General features: G+C 37.6%; 1 long non-coding RNA gene across 2 annotated transcripts in view; it reads left to right on the forward strand.

Moving 5' to 3' along the window:
* Positions 1-4819: 4819 nt before the first annotated feature.
* The window catches only part of LOC120755312 (uncharacterized), a 28692-nt gene continuing 17911 nt past the window's right edge, over positions 4820-15600 (forward strand). For both annotated transcript variants that reach the window (XR_005701726.2, XR_009208108.1), the window contains exons 1-2: positions 4820-5004; positions 5689-5788. This is a non-coding gene — a long non-coding RNA (uncharacterized LOC120755312). The remainder of the gene's footprint in view (positions 5005-5688; positions 5789-15600) is intronic.

A 15600-nucleotide genomic window follows, 5' to 3' on the forward strand; every position in this document is an offset into this window, starting at 1 on the left:
TAGTGGATTTTCTGTGCCTTGCTACTCCATCCCCCTCTCGGTCAGTAACAAACCAACATAACCAGGACATTAGCACAACACTTCTGTTATATATATATATATGTGTATATATATATATATATGTCAAGGAAGGTACTGGCACAGCAATCTGATGGGGCAAAGAGAACTTCTGGTCGAGGGTATGTCTGTAGCAGATTACAGAGGAAGTAGCAAACAGGAGACACTTTACACCTACTTATCAATACATCCAGTGTGGAGAGCACTATTAAAGAAAAAAATGCCATCATATTTCATGTTACTGTAACACTCCACGGCCAAGAGGAAGCCTAAAGCACAGGGAAGCAGATCATTTCATCGAAGACACAGACACTCACTGGAATAAGAGTGTGAAATCAGCCTGTGGGGAGGAAAAACAATCAGGTTCATTCTTAAGTTCTATTCAAAGTGTTAATAACTACTCTGTTCTGACCTGAAGAGATGGTATTTTTGTGGGAGGTATATAGATATATATATATATATTTATATTTTTATGCTATCTGCATTTTTCCAACTATCAACAGCCTGAAACCTTTGTTCTGAAGTATCATTGCTCTGAGCCATGAAATTAGTTACCTTATTGAAAACTGCTGTAAAAGCTGATGTGAGAGGTCAGTAAGCAAATGGTATAAATATGATGACCTAAAATGGAAAAAAAAAAAAAAAAAGGACTGACCTGTCAAGAAATACTGTGTTTGAAAAGTATACATCTTTATTTTAAGATAAATTATATAAAATTATATAAAATTATATAAAATTAGGAATACCTTAATAAAGTTACTAGAAGAACTACATCTGTCATTTTAGTACTGAAATATTACAATTGGCTCTATGTTTTTCAAGATTAAAAGACTTTCTAAGTGTCACATCAATGCAAGGATGCTGTTGGTAAATTTAATGTCTCACTTCATTATCTTGTATTTACATCAGGAATACCACAACTGAATGGACCTGCCTTTAGTAACTTCTATTTTAAATTCCAAAGATAAAGTAGCATGTTGGCCCCATATTCCCTGAAAAGTGAAGTAATGCTGCTTCAGGGCCCCTGTTTCTGCCTCTACTCCCAGAAAACACATAGTTTTTAGAATATCTTCAAAGCATCCTTGGGAATTTCTAACTCAATATCTTTTTTTAGCAAAAGTGTAATTTTATGAACATTGTATCAACACTGAGGAGCAAGATCTAAAAAGGTTTTCAAAATTGTGACATTCTTTTGGGTAGATATGAAGCACAGACACTCAAGTTTTTTGGGGTTAACTCATAACAATAAGAAATCTATTCTTTTTACTAACAGGTGTCTGAATTTTCATTTCTAAAACTGATTTCAGCACAGTTCAGGCTTCAAGACTAAACTCCCAATTGTTTATTGTTTATCTCTGAATGCTGTTCTTCCAGTGCCAATGAATCATACAGAAGCTTCTGTGTTGTAATTCAGTATGTGACGAAAAGAAACAGTAAAACTGATAAATCGTATCTTAAACTAGTTGAAATCTCAAACACACAGTGAAAGGTTTAGCCAGGGATGAGAGTTTTATGACCCCTCACTTCTACAGATTTATTAAAATTCAGAACCATTTAGGCATAAATGTAAATATCTGGAAGATGATTATTACATAGCCTGACCTGAAATGTCAGCAGCTGAAAGAGTCTGCTCCACACTGAAATTAACAATGATATGAAAACCATAATGCTCTTGACTTTGGGACTCCTGATAGCAGTTGCAAAAATCTTTGATTTCAATAGAGGCAATTTTTTGCTCTTAGTGGATGAGGTCTTTTGCAGTCATGCTGTGTACTGCAATTAGGTGTCATTCAACTCTGATTCAGTATTGATACTTTGATAAAGAAACTTGGCTGAGCATGAAACATGATTAGTGGCTGCCTGGTTCATGTGGCCAGCTTGATGCTTGGGTGGTGAAATAAGAAGAATTGAAAGAGTCAATGTAAAGAAATTGGTGGTCTAATTTGACTCTTTTTCCTTGTGCAATGTTCTTGAATTGAACTTCTGATGTATGAACAAGGTGGGACATTGAAAAGTTCCTGGATAAAAAAGTAGGGACCTTGAAGATCTTGTGATCTTAACTTTAAAGTAAGTTTGATGAGAAAAAACTCAGAAGACATTCTTTGGATTACATACCACAGTGACATTGTAGTAATGGGTCTTCTCACTAGGCACACGGACAATACACTGGCATTTTCCCTGTTCACAGCAGAAATGGGGATTTCACATCCATGATTAGGAACAAGCATAGTTAATAAGATTCATTGCACAGGTATTGGACGCTCAGTTGAAGGACACAGTAATTTTCCTTGGGATTCTATGTCTTCAGGTGTGTTCATACCAGCCAAGATATCACTGCATTTTGTCAACACCCGGATCACCAGAAAGGATGTCCATAATTTTTGCTTTTGTTACAATTTGATTTTATTTCTGTGTTTCTTTAATCATGTCTTGTCTCTCATATGAATGAATGGAATCCATAAAATTAAATATACATTTAAGAACTATGTAATCATCAATGCCTCTGTTGGGCCATTTGATCAGAGTCAATAAATTGAATAAAGAATTTAAAGCAGGAGAGCCACAGTAATGGTAAAATATTGTGAAGAGAGAACATCTATACTACAGTGTTCTTTACCTAATCTAGAATTTTATGGCACAGACAGCTCTTTATTCTTTCATTCTTTCCTGAAATATTCATCTTTTGGGATCCATCAAAGGTTTAATCAAATTTAAATGTTATTTCTTATGTTCAGTAAAAACATTTATGTATTTCTGAGTGCAAAAGTAATATAAAAAGGGATAACACCCACAAACCATTTTCTCACTAAAAATGCCTGCAGCATTTGTTAACTATGTCAGCCCTTTCTCTGCTTGTGGCTCATAGCTGGCATTTACCATGGGAACTGTTCTCATTGAGACTTGTATCAGGTGAAAACTGTCGGTTCAAGACACAATCTGTCATGTGTAAACATTCATTTGGGGCACAACCAAGTGGGAGATGAGAGAATATAGGCAAAGCTATGCCTTTGTAACAGCCTGTCTGAACTCTCAAAACTGCCCGGTGGCTTGATGGGCAGAGGCAGAGGTTCTTAATGTGGTCACTCTATTGTATTGATAACACAGAGGATGTAAATTTGAAAAACATCTTGATTTGAGAATTCTTAACCAGTGCATCGGTGTGGGGGATGATCCCCACCCTCTACCCACCCAGAAGTATAATCCTTCCTTCAGACATATTTTCAATGTAGACCTGCCATTATATTATTGCCAGTCAAACTGCTGCCTGAATCTGATTTTTCCATTGGAATAAAACTATTCATGTTGGTTTTGGTACCCAGAAGGAGAACCCAGGAATTAAAAATGAAAATGTAACGAGCCTCAAGTTGGGTTACTTTTTTTTCTTTTTATTTTCTTTCCTGCAGTTGCTTAAGTCCTACCAGTTTGCTGAAATCTACATGTCAATCAAAGAGAAATTGCCTGTTTCTTTCTTCTTTTACTGTTTTTATAGTTTTAGAAAAGAGATGGAAACAGGTGTAGCACTTTATCCAATGACTCATGCTAAAGCCACCATATAGTCAACAAATGCCTGTATCACATGTCTTGCCTCTCTGCGTATACACAATTTTATTGCCTCCAATCCTTCTGCTAAATCACCTTTTGTGACTCCCTCAGCAGCATGTGACACTGCAAGGAGCATTTACGAGGAAAAGAAAAACGAAAACACCCACTTATGGTCTGTATAGTATTGGTGTATAATACAGTACCCCTTTATCCCCTTCAGTGGCATAATTGAACCATGTGGCTGGAGTCCTGCATTAAGCCCCTCATTACAGTATTGGCTGCTTTAAATGGTGAACACTGAAGCCAATTTTGTTGGCTGTGCTGTAATTAAGCCTTCTCCCTAACAGTGTACGGTTCTCTGTTCTCCACTGGGGTATTTTTCATGGCAAGTGAATTCTTGAAATAAAACCTAGAGCTTTTTTCACCTCCTTATATAGCTGTGAAAAGAAGTAGGGGAAAAAAAGAGGTAAATTAACCTTTTATGTTTTATTGATACCCATGTTCCATCTGACTGTCAGGAACTTCATAGTGGCAGTAAATACTTCAGAAACTCTTCATTTCTGCTCTTTGAGATGGGATGCAATAGATCACTATCCCACATAATAGATATTTAATCCACAGCAGTATGCAAATTATCTACTCTATGCCACCAACACATTAAACTCTTTAAATTTGGATAAAAAACCATCAAAAACTACCAGGAGCCAGTGAAAGCACTGGAGATAAAGAGCACACACCTTACATGATGTGTCAAAGAATCTTAGAACGTCCTAGTTAGTCGAACAGCAAGTGCCAGAGAGGCTAATAGTTCTGGAAATTAAATGTAGGGAGGTTCTGTTCACCCAAGTGTGAGAACAAGTTTAACCCTGCCAAATGCACTGCAGCTCTTGAGAACTGGAGAAGTTTGTTGGTATGCTTGAACAATGTTCTTCCAGCTATACATAATCTCCAAAACTGCGGTGAAAGATTTCAAATCTGAAACCAAGTTATTTAGCAGGGTAATGAAATATTCTTACTAGTGCTTACAGATAACCAATATAAGACCTTCATTTAGTAATGCAAGGCGCAGTTAAATTACTGTGTACTAATTTACTGTCAGTATTACCATCAAGTACTGACACTTTTGTAAAAAACTGGCCTTGATCCATTCACACTTGTAAATTTAGATGACATTTTTAAAAGTCCAAGAGTAAAATTTCATGGTGTGGTAGTTTATAATAGTAGTTTTGACTGATAAATAGTCAATATAATATCTTTAATTAAAAAATGGTGGAGGGAAGTGACTGGGGCAGTTATACCTTACTATTTAAAACACCTGATAGCTATCTGAGGGCTTTTTAAAGGTCAGTTATTAACCATGTGGGGAAATGTAGTGGGCTAGAAGACAGCTAAGCCTTCTTGAGGGTAAGTCAGGTGAAATAAAATTATCAAAATTTTAGTATTTTCTTCATTAAGTAAGTGTAGATTAATTGCTCAGGATTTGATTTAGCATTTGAGACTGTGATCCATAAAAATTGTTAAACTGGTAACATGACAATTCAGATAATTTTGAAAGAAACTAACTGAAGTCTGTATGGGCTATAGTGTGAGGAGCATTGTTAGGCTGGGGAGAGAAAGTAGAAGGCAGTTTTAAGTTGCATCTGGCTTCACTGGTGATTTTACACATCGAAAAAAAGCATGTGCTCTTGAAATTCTTTGATAACACACATTAGGAGCTATCATCAATCGAGAAAGTAACATGATATTTTCCAGAAAGAATAGAATGACCTTGAGAACTGATATAATAGAAAGAAGCTATAACTCAACAGGAAAGGGACAATTGTGTATTTAGAATCTAAAAACAACTAGCTCTACGTACCCAGTAGCTGTAAACAACTGAAGAGCACAATGTATGTGTACTAGCAAGTGACAAATTTTATACAGCTGTTAAAAATAAAATTGTTATTGAGGTATATTCTGCATTATACAACCACAGAATAAAAACTTTGTATTTTGACAACTTCGTTGATTCGTAATAAAGAGTAATTAAATCTTTTCAGAAAAGACATGAGGGATGAGACAATAATATAATAAAATTTATATGGTTAGAATAAGGATGGAAGGCTGAGCACGAAAGAGATCCAATTGCTCCCCCTACAATGGGATGGAAATGGTGGTAACCATCAGGAAAAGAAGAAAGCTACTCAAGGTAAGAAGGTCTTCTAGCATAAATACTTGAACTGACATCTGTAAACTCACCAGTGAAAATTCTCTGGAAATTAAAAGATACTTGTAAGTGTCAAAACACAGAAAAGGTGTCAAGCAGGCAAAGACTGAGGTGATCCTTAAGTGGGCTCTGTCTTGGTTATGAATGAGGCTCTCTGCCACGTTTGCTGTGGCAGCAGCTAACTGGGCACAGGATGCTAGTCAGCAAGTCTGTTCCCTTTTCCGTCTGTGCATGCTTTAGTGTGTTGCTCCAAAATGAGTGAGTGACTTTACTTATGGCTTGATAAGTCAGGGAGAGAAATATGCAAAATATGGGGGCTGACATGTCACAGGAAAAAGACCTGTGAATCTTGCCCAGGGTTTATTTCATCTATGTATTCACATAATAATAGTAAGAAAACTGTTACAAATCTGAGTGTAAATATATATGTTTGGTGGTGGCTTTTTGGACACTGCATGTCAGCTGGAAGAGGCTGTCTTGCTGAAGTAGGATTCAGTATAGTTTTCCCAGACAATCTCATGTCAAAATACATCTGTCACAATCAGTTGCTAAGCATAGTTCACACTTTTTTAAAAACAGACAGATGAGTGAAAATATTTAACAGTGCTGAAAGCAAAAAGCATGTCTCTCGTTCGCTGAATTCATGAAAACATGCAGAGATTAGCAACTACTTAAGATTTGCTCATCTTTTATTTTGGGCAACAACTGACTTGGGACTTTAGGGCAGAGCATCCCATAGGGAGACAGATACCTGTGACCAAGCCCCTGCAACAGAATAAGGGGGTAAAGTCAAAATAAAGGCCTCTCAGCTCTTCACTCATTTCAGATTTTTGCTGAGGCTGCTGAATCCTGTGAATTGTGTTCTCAGTGTAGGAGTATGTTTTATGACTATACTAGGTGGGTAAGAAGCCATTCAGTTAAGCTGTGTAGTTCCAAATCTCGATAATAAAATACAGACCTTATTGAAGTTACTGCACTAGTATGTGATGTCTGATTCTTAACATTTAGCATTTGGTTTAGGTTTTAGCTAATAATTAGATAAATTTCCACTTGACACCTGCCTGTCTTTACTTTTTCAAACTTTCCTCTGCCAAGAAGCCACTGATTTGCACCTTTCAAGGAAGAACTGGATATAAATATCATGCTGTGGTACACTGTGGATATATTTTTTGTCTCTCCGCTCAATCCCATATTTTGTGATCAACCAAAAAACCCCCAAACAAAACCACAACAACAAAACAACCTCTCCATGCCAAAAAAACCCAAAACCTATGAGTCAATGCTCAGCAATATGTTCAATATGTTACTAGTTGATTTAGAATATTCTTCCAAATGAAGCATGTTCAAAATATTTTACAGAACTAAAAGACTTGTGTGACTGCAGCACAAAAACATAATCCAAATGTTTTGGCTAAAAAGGGAAGCCTTCTGTTTTCCTTAAAACTGAGGCCAAACCAATTTTAATTTCTGACTTCTTTATTAATGTTAAATAAAATTTAGACTGAGTTTCTAATAAAAAAATACTGCAACATTTGTAGATTTACAGTTATTTAGTTCACTGTTTTATCTTTAATTGGAGCATTTTAACTACAAGAACAGTTAAATTCAAATTCTTCATAGATTTTGCCATCTGTTAATGGAAATCTGTATTTTAGAGCTGTGCAGATCATGGTTAATAATTTGGCCATTTTACAAATTGGGCATTTTACAGCCTGGCTGTTTCTTACAGCGTGTTGTTTGTTTTTGTTTCTTTTTTGTTTGTTTGTTTGTGTTTTTTTCTTCCTCTGTATTTGTGACTAAAGGTTCTCTATGTTTGTAAAATAAGAATTTCATTTTATGGCAGAAGACAAGTCTTAAAGTTTTTTTCATTGCATCCTACCATACCTTGAGAAGATTTTGCAATTTTTCATGAGAAAGAAAGGAAGAGACAGGCCACTGAGATATAAGATTCAAGTTCATCTGACACTGTCTGGAGACCTGAGCTTGTGCTAGGACTTTGGTAAAGCCGTTAGGCACTGAAGGAGTTCTCCAGCCTCTGGTTTATTGGTGAGCAAGCTGATTCCTTCATTACTATACACAGTATAATGTAGATTATAAACATAGGTTTAGAGCTGTTCTCTATGAAACGTCTACTATAGGATGAGGTGAACTGTGCACTGGAAGTGCTTATTTTCCCCACAGACTTCAAAAGAAACATTGGATGATAAGTGAGAGGTAGACATCTGTGCTATATGAGTCTGAAATTGATCAAATATTGTAGGCCATAAATGAACCCTGTGTAAGCAAGTTGCTCTTTAGTTCAGGATGAGGGACAACCAACATGAAGTCCAGGATGTGGTAGAGAAGAGTGATGGAACTGAGTCTTCCATATGCAAGATGAGTGTGAAATAACCTAAATATCCTTGTTAGTAAGTTTAGTTTCAGTCTTAAACGTGAGGAATTTCTTTGCAGTGAAGGTTTTATTAGATCAAGCACACTAATGTAAAAGTTTTGAATTAGGGTTTTGGTGAGGATTTTTGTGGAATTTTGGATGTGTGCATGTTTTGTTTTTATTTTGATTTGTTTGGTTTTTTTGTTTTGATTTTGTTTCTTTTTTTAATTTCAAGCAAAACTTAAGGTGTCCGAAACTCCCCAGCGACCCACTCTCTTTTAGCGAGGGAAAGAAGTGTGGATGCTCCACAGGGCTGGGTGCTGGGAGCCAAGGATGGCAGCCAGGCAAGGGACTCCCAAACAAGCATCTGGTCCCACAGCAAGGTGTCAGGAGGTCTGATAACAGTGGCTAAGTCAGGTGAGAGTCCAGGTCTATCCAGGCCAGTCTGTAGTAGTGAGGCAGGATCAGCAAGGCAGGCAGGATGAAGAAGGTGCAGTGCCAGACACACCTCCAGCATATCCTGGACATCCTACAAGGGACAAATGCAGCTCCCAAGTCAAGGCATCCCAAACAGGACACAGTGTCTCTCTCAGCTCCTTCTCTGCCCTTAGTTTTTCTCCAGCAGTTTGCTCCCATGTTACATGGCCATGTCATGCCAAAGCAGCCCAGCCAGCTTACCCTTGGGAAATGAAGGAGAAGAACTCACACAGGGGTCTGGTAATGTTGCCACAAACTTTGTAAAGACTAGAAGAGATTATTTTGACTCTAGAAAGTAAAGAGTAAGAGGGAATAAAAGGGCAGGAAAGAAATGGAGACACTGAGCTTTACCTACAATCACAAAGAATGATAGAGCAAAGGTGGCTGAGTCCTTCTCCCCCTACCCAGCATTTCAGTGAAACATCTGCAAACAGTATTTGCAGCATGGGATCATCAAGCTAAAATAAAGAAGCAGAAAACTGAAGCAAATGTAGAAGTTCCTTGAGGACAGTAGGAGCAATTTTTTAGTATAAATTACATTTGGTTTATAAAAGATTTTTGAGAAGGCTGGTATGCCTTCTTTAACTTCCAACACCACTCAGTGCCGCCTAGGTAAGAGTTTATCTTATCTGTTAGCATCTCAAAAAATTTCTGATTTGAGGAACCACAAAACTTTATCAGAAGTCAGGTGTTTCCTTCCACTGCAGAGAGCTGTTGGATAGAAATACAAAGTTTTCACTCTTTGTCGGGGGCTTTTGCAATCTTTTCTAAAGGCTGAGGCTGTTTGATTTGAAAGCTCAGAGCTAGATTGTTAGTTGTTATAAATAAGCATAGCCTCATGATTTTTCTAGGCCTATAGCAATTTTTGGAGGCTGAGATCTGGCACATAGCTTGGAAAAAAACTGTTATTTTCAAATCATAGTCAGAGAGATGACCCCTGTTAAAAATGATCATGTTCTACTGTAAATATCTCCTGTCTTACCAGAGAGACAGTGATTGTGAAATTTTCTGAGATCTACTATTTCTACTTTTGTCTGCTTTAACATCAAGCTCATATAGATTAAATAATTTCTTCATGCAAAAAAACCCCTCTGTTTTCTAAACTATATATCTGTTGACAGCTTTGCGTCATTATTAAAGAAATTATAATAGCTTAATACTATTTTATAGAATCAGGATGCACCAATTATCTTGAGTTTTTGCTTGGGTGAGGTGTGGTGCATGGAATCTTCATTTCACTAAATACCTTGGTGTGACCAAAGAACAAACTCATGTGTCTCAATATTGTTTTGGTAGCATGAACATGTTCTTGTAGCTATCAAAGAGCTGAATTGCTGTGTCAGTGTGTTCTTACCTTCACCTTGTTCCTGTCTGTTACATTTCGTGATAGGTTATGGTGGAGAAATCCTGGTCTAGTGAAGGCCCCATGCAGATCCATCTTTGTATGTTGACTGTTCCTGATGCTGGGGAGTTTCTCAAGGGCGTTCTATTACTAAAAATGGGCTTAAGTTTTTTTTTCCTTAAGACTGTTTAAAGTATCTTACTGTCAATATACACTGCTTCTTGACATTTTACTATGCACTTTTCTCTTGTCAGTGACCAGCCCTGATTCTTGTAATGGTGCACTGCTGTCTTAATTTTATTTTTGCCAGGACCTCAAATACTTTCACAAAACTATTTTCTAGTCAATTTTCCCCAAACTCGTACTGGTGCAGGGGGTATTATCTCTTGGGTATCATATCTTCATACCTGCATAATTTTGTATTTGGTTTTGTTGAACTCCATGAGGTACCAGTCAGCCCATCTCTTCCTTCTCTGGAAGTCCTTTGATGGGACAGCCTTTTTCTCTAGTTTATCAGTCATTTTCCCTTTTTCCAACTTGCAAGGTTCATGAAATTGCTTTAAGTGCATTTATCCATGTCATTGATGAAGGTGATAAACTGGCTTGGTCTCAGTATTGGTCCTTAAGGAATGTTACACCTTGTAGGCTGTTGGTAGGTTTTTGAAATAACAGTCCATCCCAGTTTTCACCTTGTAATTTGCCTGTAAACTCTACTACTGGGCTAGGAGATTTGCAAGGCATGAAGGCACATACTAGGGTGCAGCTGTAAAGCTCCTGAAGATTTTACATGTCATTTTTTACTTTCCTATGTCCCTTAACTTGTTCAGCAATGAACCAAGGTTTTCCCTGGGGTTTTTTTGTTTGTTGGTTTTGTTTAGGGCTTTCTTTAGTTTTTGTTTTGGTTGGTTTTTTTGTTTTCCCTGCAGAAACATTTCACCTTGTACTCACACCTCTCTACTGTTCCAGCTCCAATTTTCAGCTTCCTGATTTTCCCCTGTCATCCTCATGCAATGTCTTTGTGCCTCAGAGAAAACCAGAATCGTGAAATTGTTTGGGTTGCAAGAGACCCAAACAATTGATCAACTGATCCAATTCTTAAACTAGCACTACCAAGGCCAGCATTAAACATGTCCTTCTGTGCCAGTTCTATAAATTTTTTGAACACTTTCAGGAATGGTGGAAAGGAATTGATTTCCTTGATTAGGAAACCTGTACCAATGCCTGACAACCCTTTCAGTGAAGTGATTTTTCCTAATATCTAATTTAAAGCTACCCTGGTGCAAGTTGAGGCTGTTTCCCCTTGTCTTGTCACTGGTTGCCTGGGAGAAGAGATTGACTCCAATCCTGACTACAACCTTTTTCAGGTAGTCTCCTTCATGATCCTCTTTCTCTTCAGGCTAAACAACTTATTTTGTCAGTCACTCCTCATAAGTCTTGAGTTCCAGACCCTCCACCAGCTCATTTCACATCTCTAGACTCCATCCAGCACCTCAGGGTGTACCTTGTAGTGAGGATCCCAGAACTGAACATGGAATTGGAGATGCAGCCTCACCAGTGGCAAGTACAAGGGGATTATTGCGGCCCTGATCCTGCTGGCCACACTATTCCTGATACAGGCCAGGATGCTATTTGCTTTCTTGGCCACCTGGGCACGTGCTGGCCCATGTTCAGATGACTGTCCACAAGCACCTCCCCACAAGTCTTTTTTCTGCCAAGCAGCCCTCCAGTCACTCTTTCTCCAGCCTGCAATGATGCTGGGGTTGTTGTGACCCAAGTGCAGGACCCAGAACTTCGAATTACCGAACCTCATGAAATTAGTCCATGGATGCAGCTTGTCCAGATCCCTCTGCACAGCCTTCCCACCCTCCAGCAAATCAACACTCCTGCCCCTTGCTGTTGTCTACAAACTGACCGACAGTGCACTAGATCCCCTCATTCAGACATTGCAGTGATAAAATAATCATAACCAGTCCCAGTACTTGATCTCTGAGGGACACTTACCACCAAATGCCAACCGGGTGTAACTCCACTCACAGCCACTCTCTGAGTTCAGACAGCCAGCTAGCCCAGATTTCTACCCAGCAAAAGTTAAGCCTCTCCAAGGCCTGAGCAGTCAGATTCTCCAGGAGAAATTTGTGGGAAATAGTACCAAAGGCTTTACTAGATTCTATGTAGACCTTTGCTTCTATTTCTTCACCGCTTTTTTTTTTTTTTTTTTTTTTTAATCCTCTTTTTTAGTTTCTTCCTCTGCTGAACATCAGTTAATGCACATCATTGAAACAGCTTGTGGAACCCTGTTTTGAAATTCTTGAAATCACTTACCATTATCTCCTCCCAAACTATAAAGGCACTCCCTGTGTCATCTCTGTTCTACACTTAGAAATTCTGGTGGTTTGTTGTTTGTTTTGGACTTCTGTAATATTTCTGCTTTGAAAAGAAACCATGTCAGAAATGTGTAGAGGTATTAAGAAACTTTTTTCCATAGTTTGGGAATTCATCCATGTCAGTATATAAAGATTTTGTCTTTGTTGACATAACTTATGTGGCTAAAATGAATCAGAATAAGATTTGCCTGATTAGTAGCATCAAACTGGGAAAAGCTGGCATCGTTTAGTTGTGGGATTTTAGTATATAAAGTGATTGATTTTAAATATTTAGTCTGGAGTTGATTTTGGAGAATGTACTGGAAGGTGCTTCATGTACTACTTCATGTCACAACCATGCTATAAAGCAAAAGTATGCAATGGTGAGCAGCACGAACCCGAGACTACGGTCATTATGTCACTTATGTGGCCATTAAGTTTTCATGTTAAGATTTATTATACTGTCATTACAGCACTTTTGTTTTTGATGTATCAAACCACTACTATAGTACATATTTGTTGACATCTCATCTGTTTTAGAAAGGCAAATGATTGTAAGTTACCAAGGAAACTAATAAGCAGTATGCAAGGAATAGGCTGCACAATTTTTTTGCTGGATAGCAAATCGCTGCTGTTTTAATGTCAATTAAATTACTCCTACTTCTCATACTGATAAAATATAAACAAACCAGGTACCATTTTAAAAAAAAATATAGCCATATTTATTTAGTAAATGGAAATGAGCATTGTACTGTAGCTTACACAGTGGAAGATAAAGAGAGAGGCAATTTGTTGAAGGTTTTGTGTACTTCATATACAAAGTGCTTTGACTTCACAGAAAATCTTCTGTTCCATTGAGTCCATAAGACTACATGACCACAGACCTTAGAACCTGAAGGAATTTTTAAGACTGGTAGATACAAACTTGTTTCCTTACTTTGAATTGCCTGGACAGCTTGATAAAAAAGAATTTCATTCAGACCTGCTGTTGAGCTATACTGTGAAAAGAAGTTTGGAGTAAATCAGATCAGTGGGATTGAAATTGATTTAGGCTGGTGACTCAGATAAAACAGGTCACCTGCCCCAACTCCTGAGGAGCTGTGCAGTGCCAGGAATGAAAATCAAGCAGTTTAATTTTTTTGAAAGCAAGAGGAGATCCTCAGGGGACTCTACCTTTTGAAGCCATAATAGCTGTTGTTAGGTATTGTTGTGTCTATTTTCTGTGGAAGAAATGTTAGGGACTCTCTGTAGCCCTAGAGAGCATTTGTTCATGATTCTGACCTTTGAGTGAAGGACCATGAATTTTAAGGTAACTTTAGGTATTCTTTGTTGGGGTTTTTTTTGTATTTATTTTTTCCTGCCCTGTTCTCCTGAGCATTTTGTATTCTAGATGGTTTGGCTCAATGAGTTGTACCACATTCCCTTTTCCATATTTGTAAGTTTCACTCTCAGTAAGTCCCTCATAATATTTGCAAGGCAAGTGAAATATAAAGCAAATGCTCCTGCTGCTGCTTAAACTGATTGTCAGTGGCCATGGAAGGCGAGGAGGGTGTGTGTAGCTGAGTCCCAGGGGAGACAGGCAGCTGAGAAGGACATGCCTACCTACAGTGGGAGGATTAGAAGGGGGGAAAAGGTCAGCATTTTGAAGATGTGAATTTGTTAGATGGATTTATTTTCTCACTAGTTGGATTTGCCCTCAGTGACAGTAGCACTGCCTCCAATGTAGCACTTGCTCATTACAGCTTATGCAGAACAGATTCATGTCTGCTATAACCAAGACCAGACCAATCCCATATTACTGTGTACACCTTAAAAGGACTATTCTTTTCTCCTAATATCAGTAATACTGAAATGAAAATAAGCATGGGTACTACTTGATACTGAAAACATTCAAAAGCATGATATTAGCTGGGTAATACATCTTAATGTCTGTGATAGCAAGGACAGGCAAGGTGGTGTGCCTGTCCCTTTGGCTTTGAAAGTCCTGAAATCATGGGAGATGTGAGAGCATCAACAGAAAGCATTTTTAGCTTTCTGTTTGGATAGCATTTCTTCAAAAGCATTTTTTGGTGGTGGGATTGGTGGGTGTTGATCAGTTCTAAAATGAAATCCAATAATTGCCTGTGGCAAAATTAGATCAACAAGCTTGTCTAAACTGCAGGTGCTGGTATTAGGAAGGCAGTGTGCATGAAAAACAGGGGATAGCTAGATAGGGGGTAAAATAAGTGGATATGAATGTGTTGGTGGAAATGGTATGGCAAAAACTAGAATAATATAATTCTTTCTGGGTTTTCTGAACTTCTAGTACTTCTTTCCAAACCCCTGTGTTAAAAGTAGTGTTTTCACTGATCCTGTCAATAGTCCTTGTTCCCCTCAGGTTTGACTTGAATACCTGGGGCTGCTTTTGCAAAAGTCCTCATGGCAAATAGTGGGGAGATAGCTTCATGGTTATTTTTTAACATGCTTCCACAAAAGATGTGAAGTTGCTGAAACTTGGCTGTGCAGAAAAGTTAGAAATTCCCTTTCTGAAGTATCAGATACAGTAATATATGTTTTACTGGTGTATACAAATATGAAACTTTCATTTTGTTTTGCCATGTTTGCAAAGACAGAGAATTAAAATATATTATGAGGTTGTTTACCAAATATTCCATTAAATTGGGAGGTAGATTACTAGCATGCAAACGGACTAGTAGTGTGAAAGTACACGTTGCAAGATTTACAAAGATGGAGTAAGTATTAAATTCAGGAAAATATTTCCTGCAGAGGAAAATGTGTCATCATAAATGAGAATCGTTTGCAACAAATGCAACTGTTGAGTGTTTAAGGAATTGAAGCTGAATACAATAAGACTGAAAAAAAATGATTCTGTAGAATCTTGTAAAATTAACTAGAATTAAATTTATCACACACAGTGTAATCAAAAAAACCTTGTGAAATGAAAAAATGGAAACACATTCAATGAAAGAATTAATCAAAGAAAATAGTTACAGGATGATTTCAAACTTATCAGTCAAACTTTAAACAAAGGAAGAAAGTAGAGTAAAGTTTAGGTTAAAATTAAGGAATTAAATTATATCGTAACTCAAACAACTGTTTCTAGATTTGTATAAGCAGAAGCCAGTCCATAATTTCCCCCTGTGGAATAAAGATGAGAATTTCAAAGGATTACTCCTGGCTAAATGCATTTTACATAAATGCATAATGCAGAAGTATAAGCTGCAGGGAGAAACATTCTGGT

This window comes from Hirundo rustica, chromosome 1 (assembly GCF_015227805.2).
Source record: "Hirundo rustica isolate bHirRus1 chromosome 1, bHirRus1.pri.v3, whole genome shotgun sequence".
Classification (NCBI taxonomy): domain Eukaryota; kingdom Metazoa; phylum Chordata; class Aves; order Passeriformes; family Hirundinidae; genus Hirundo; species Hirundo rustica.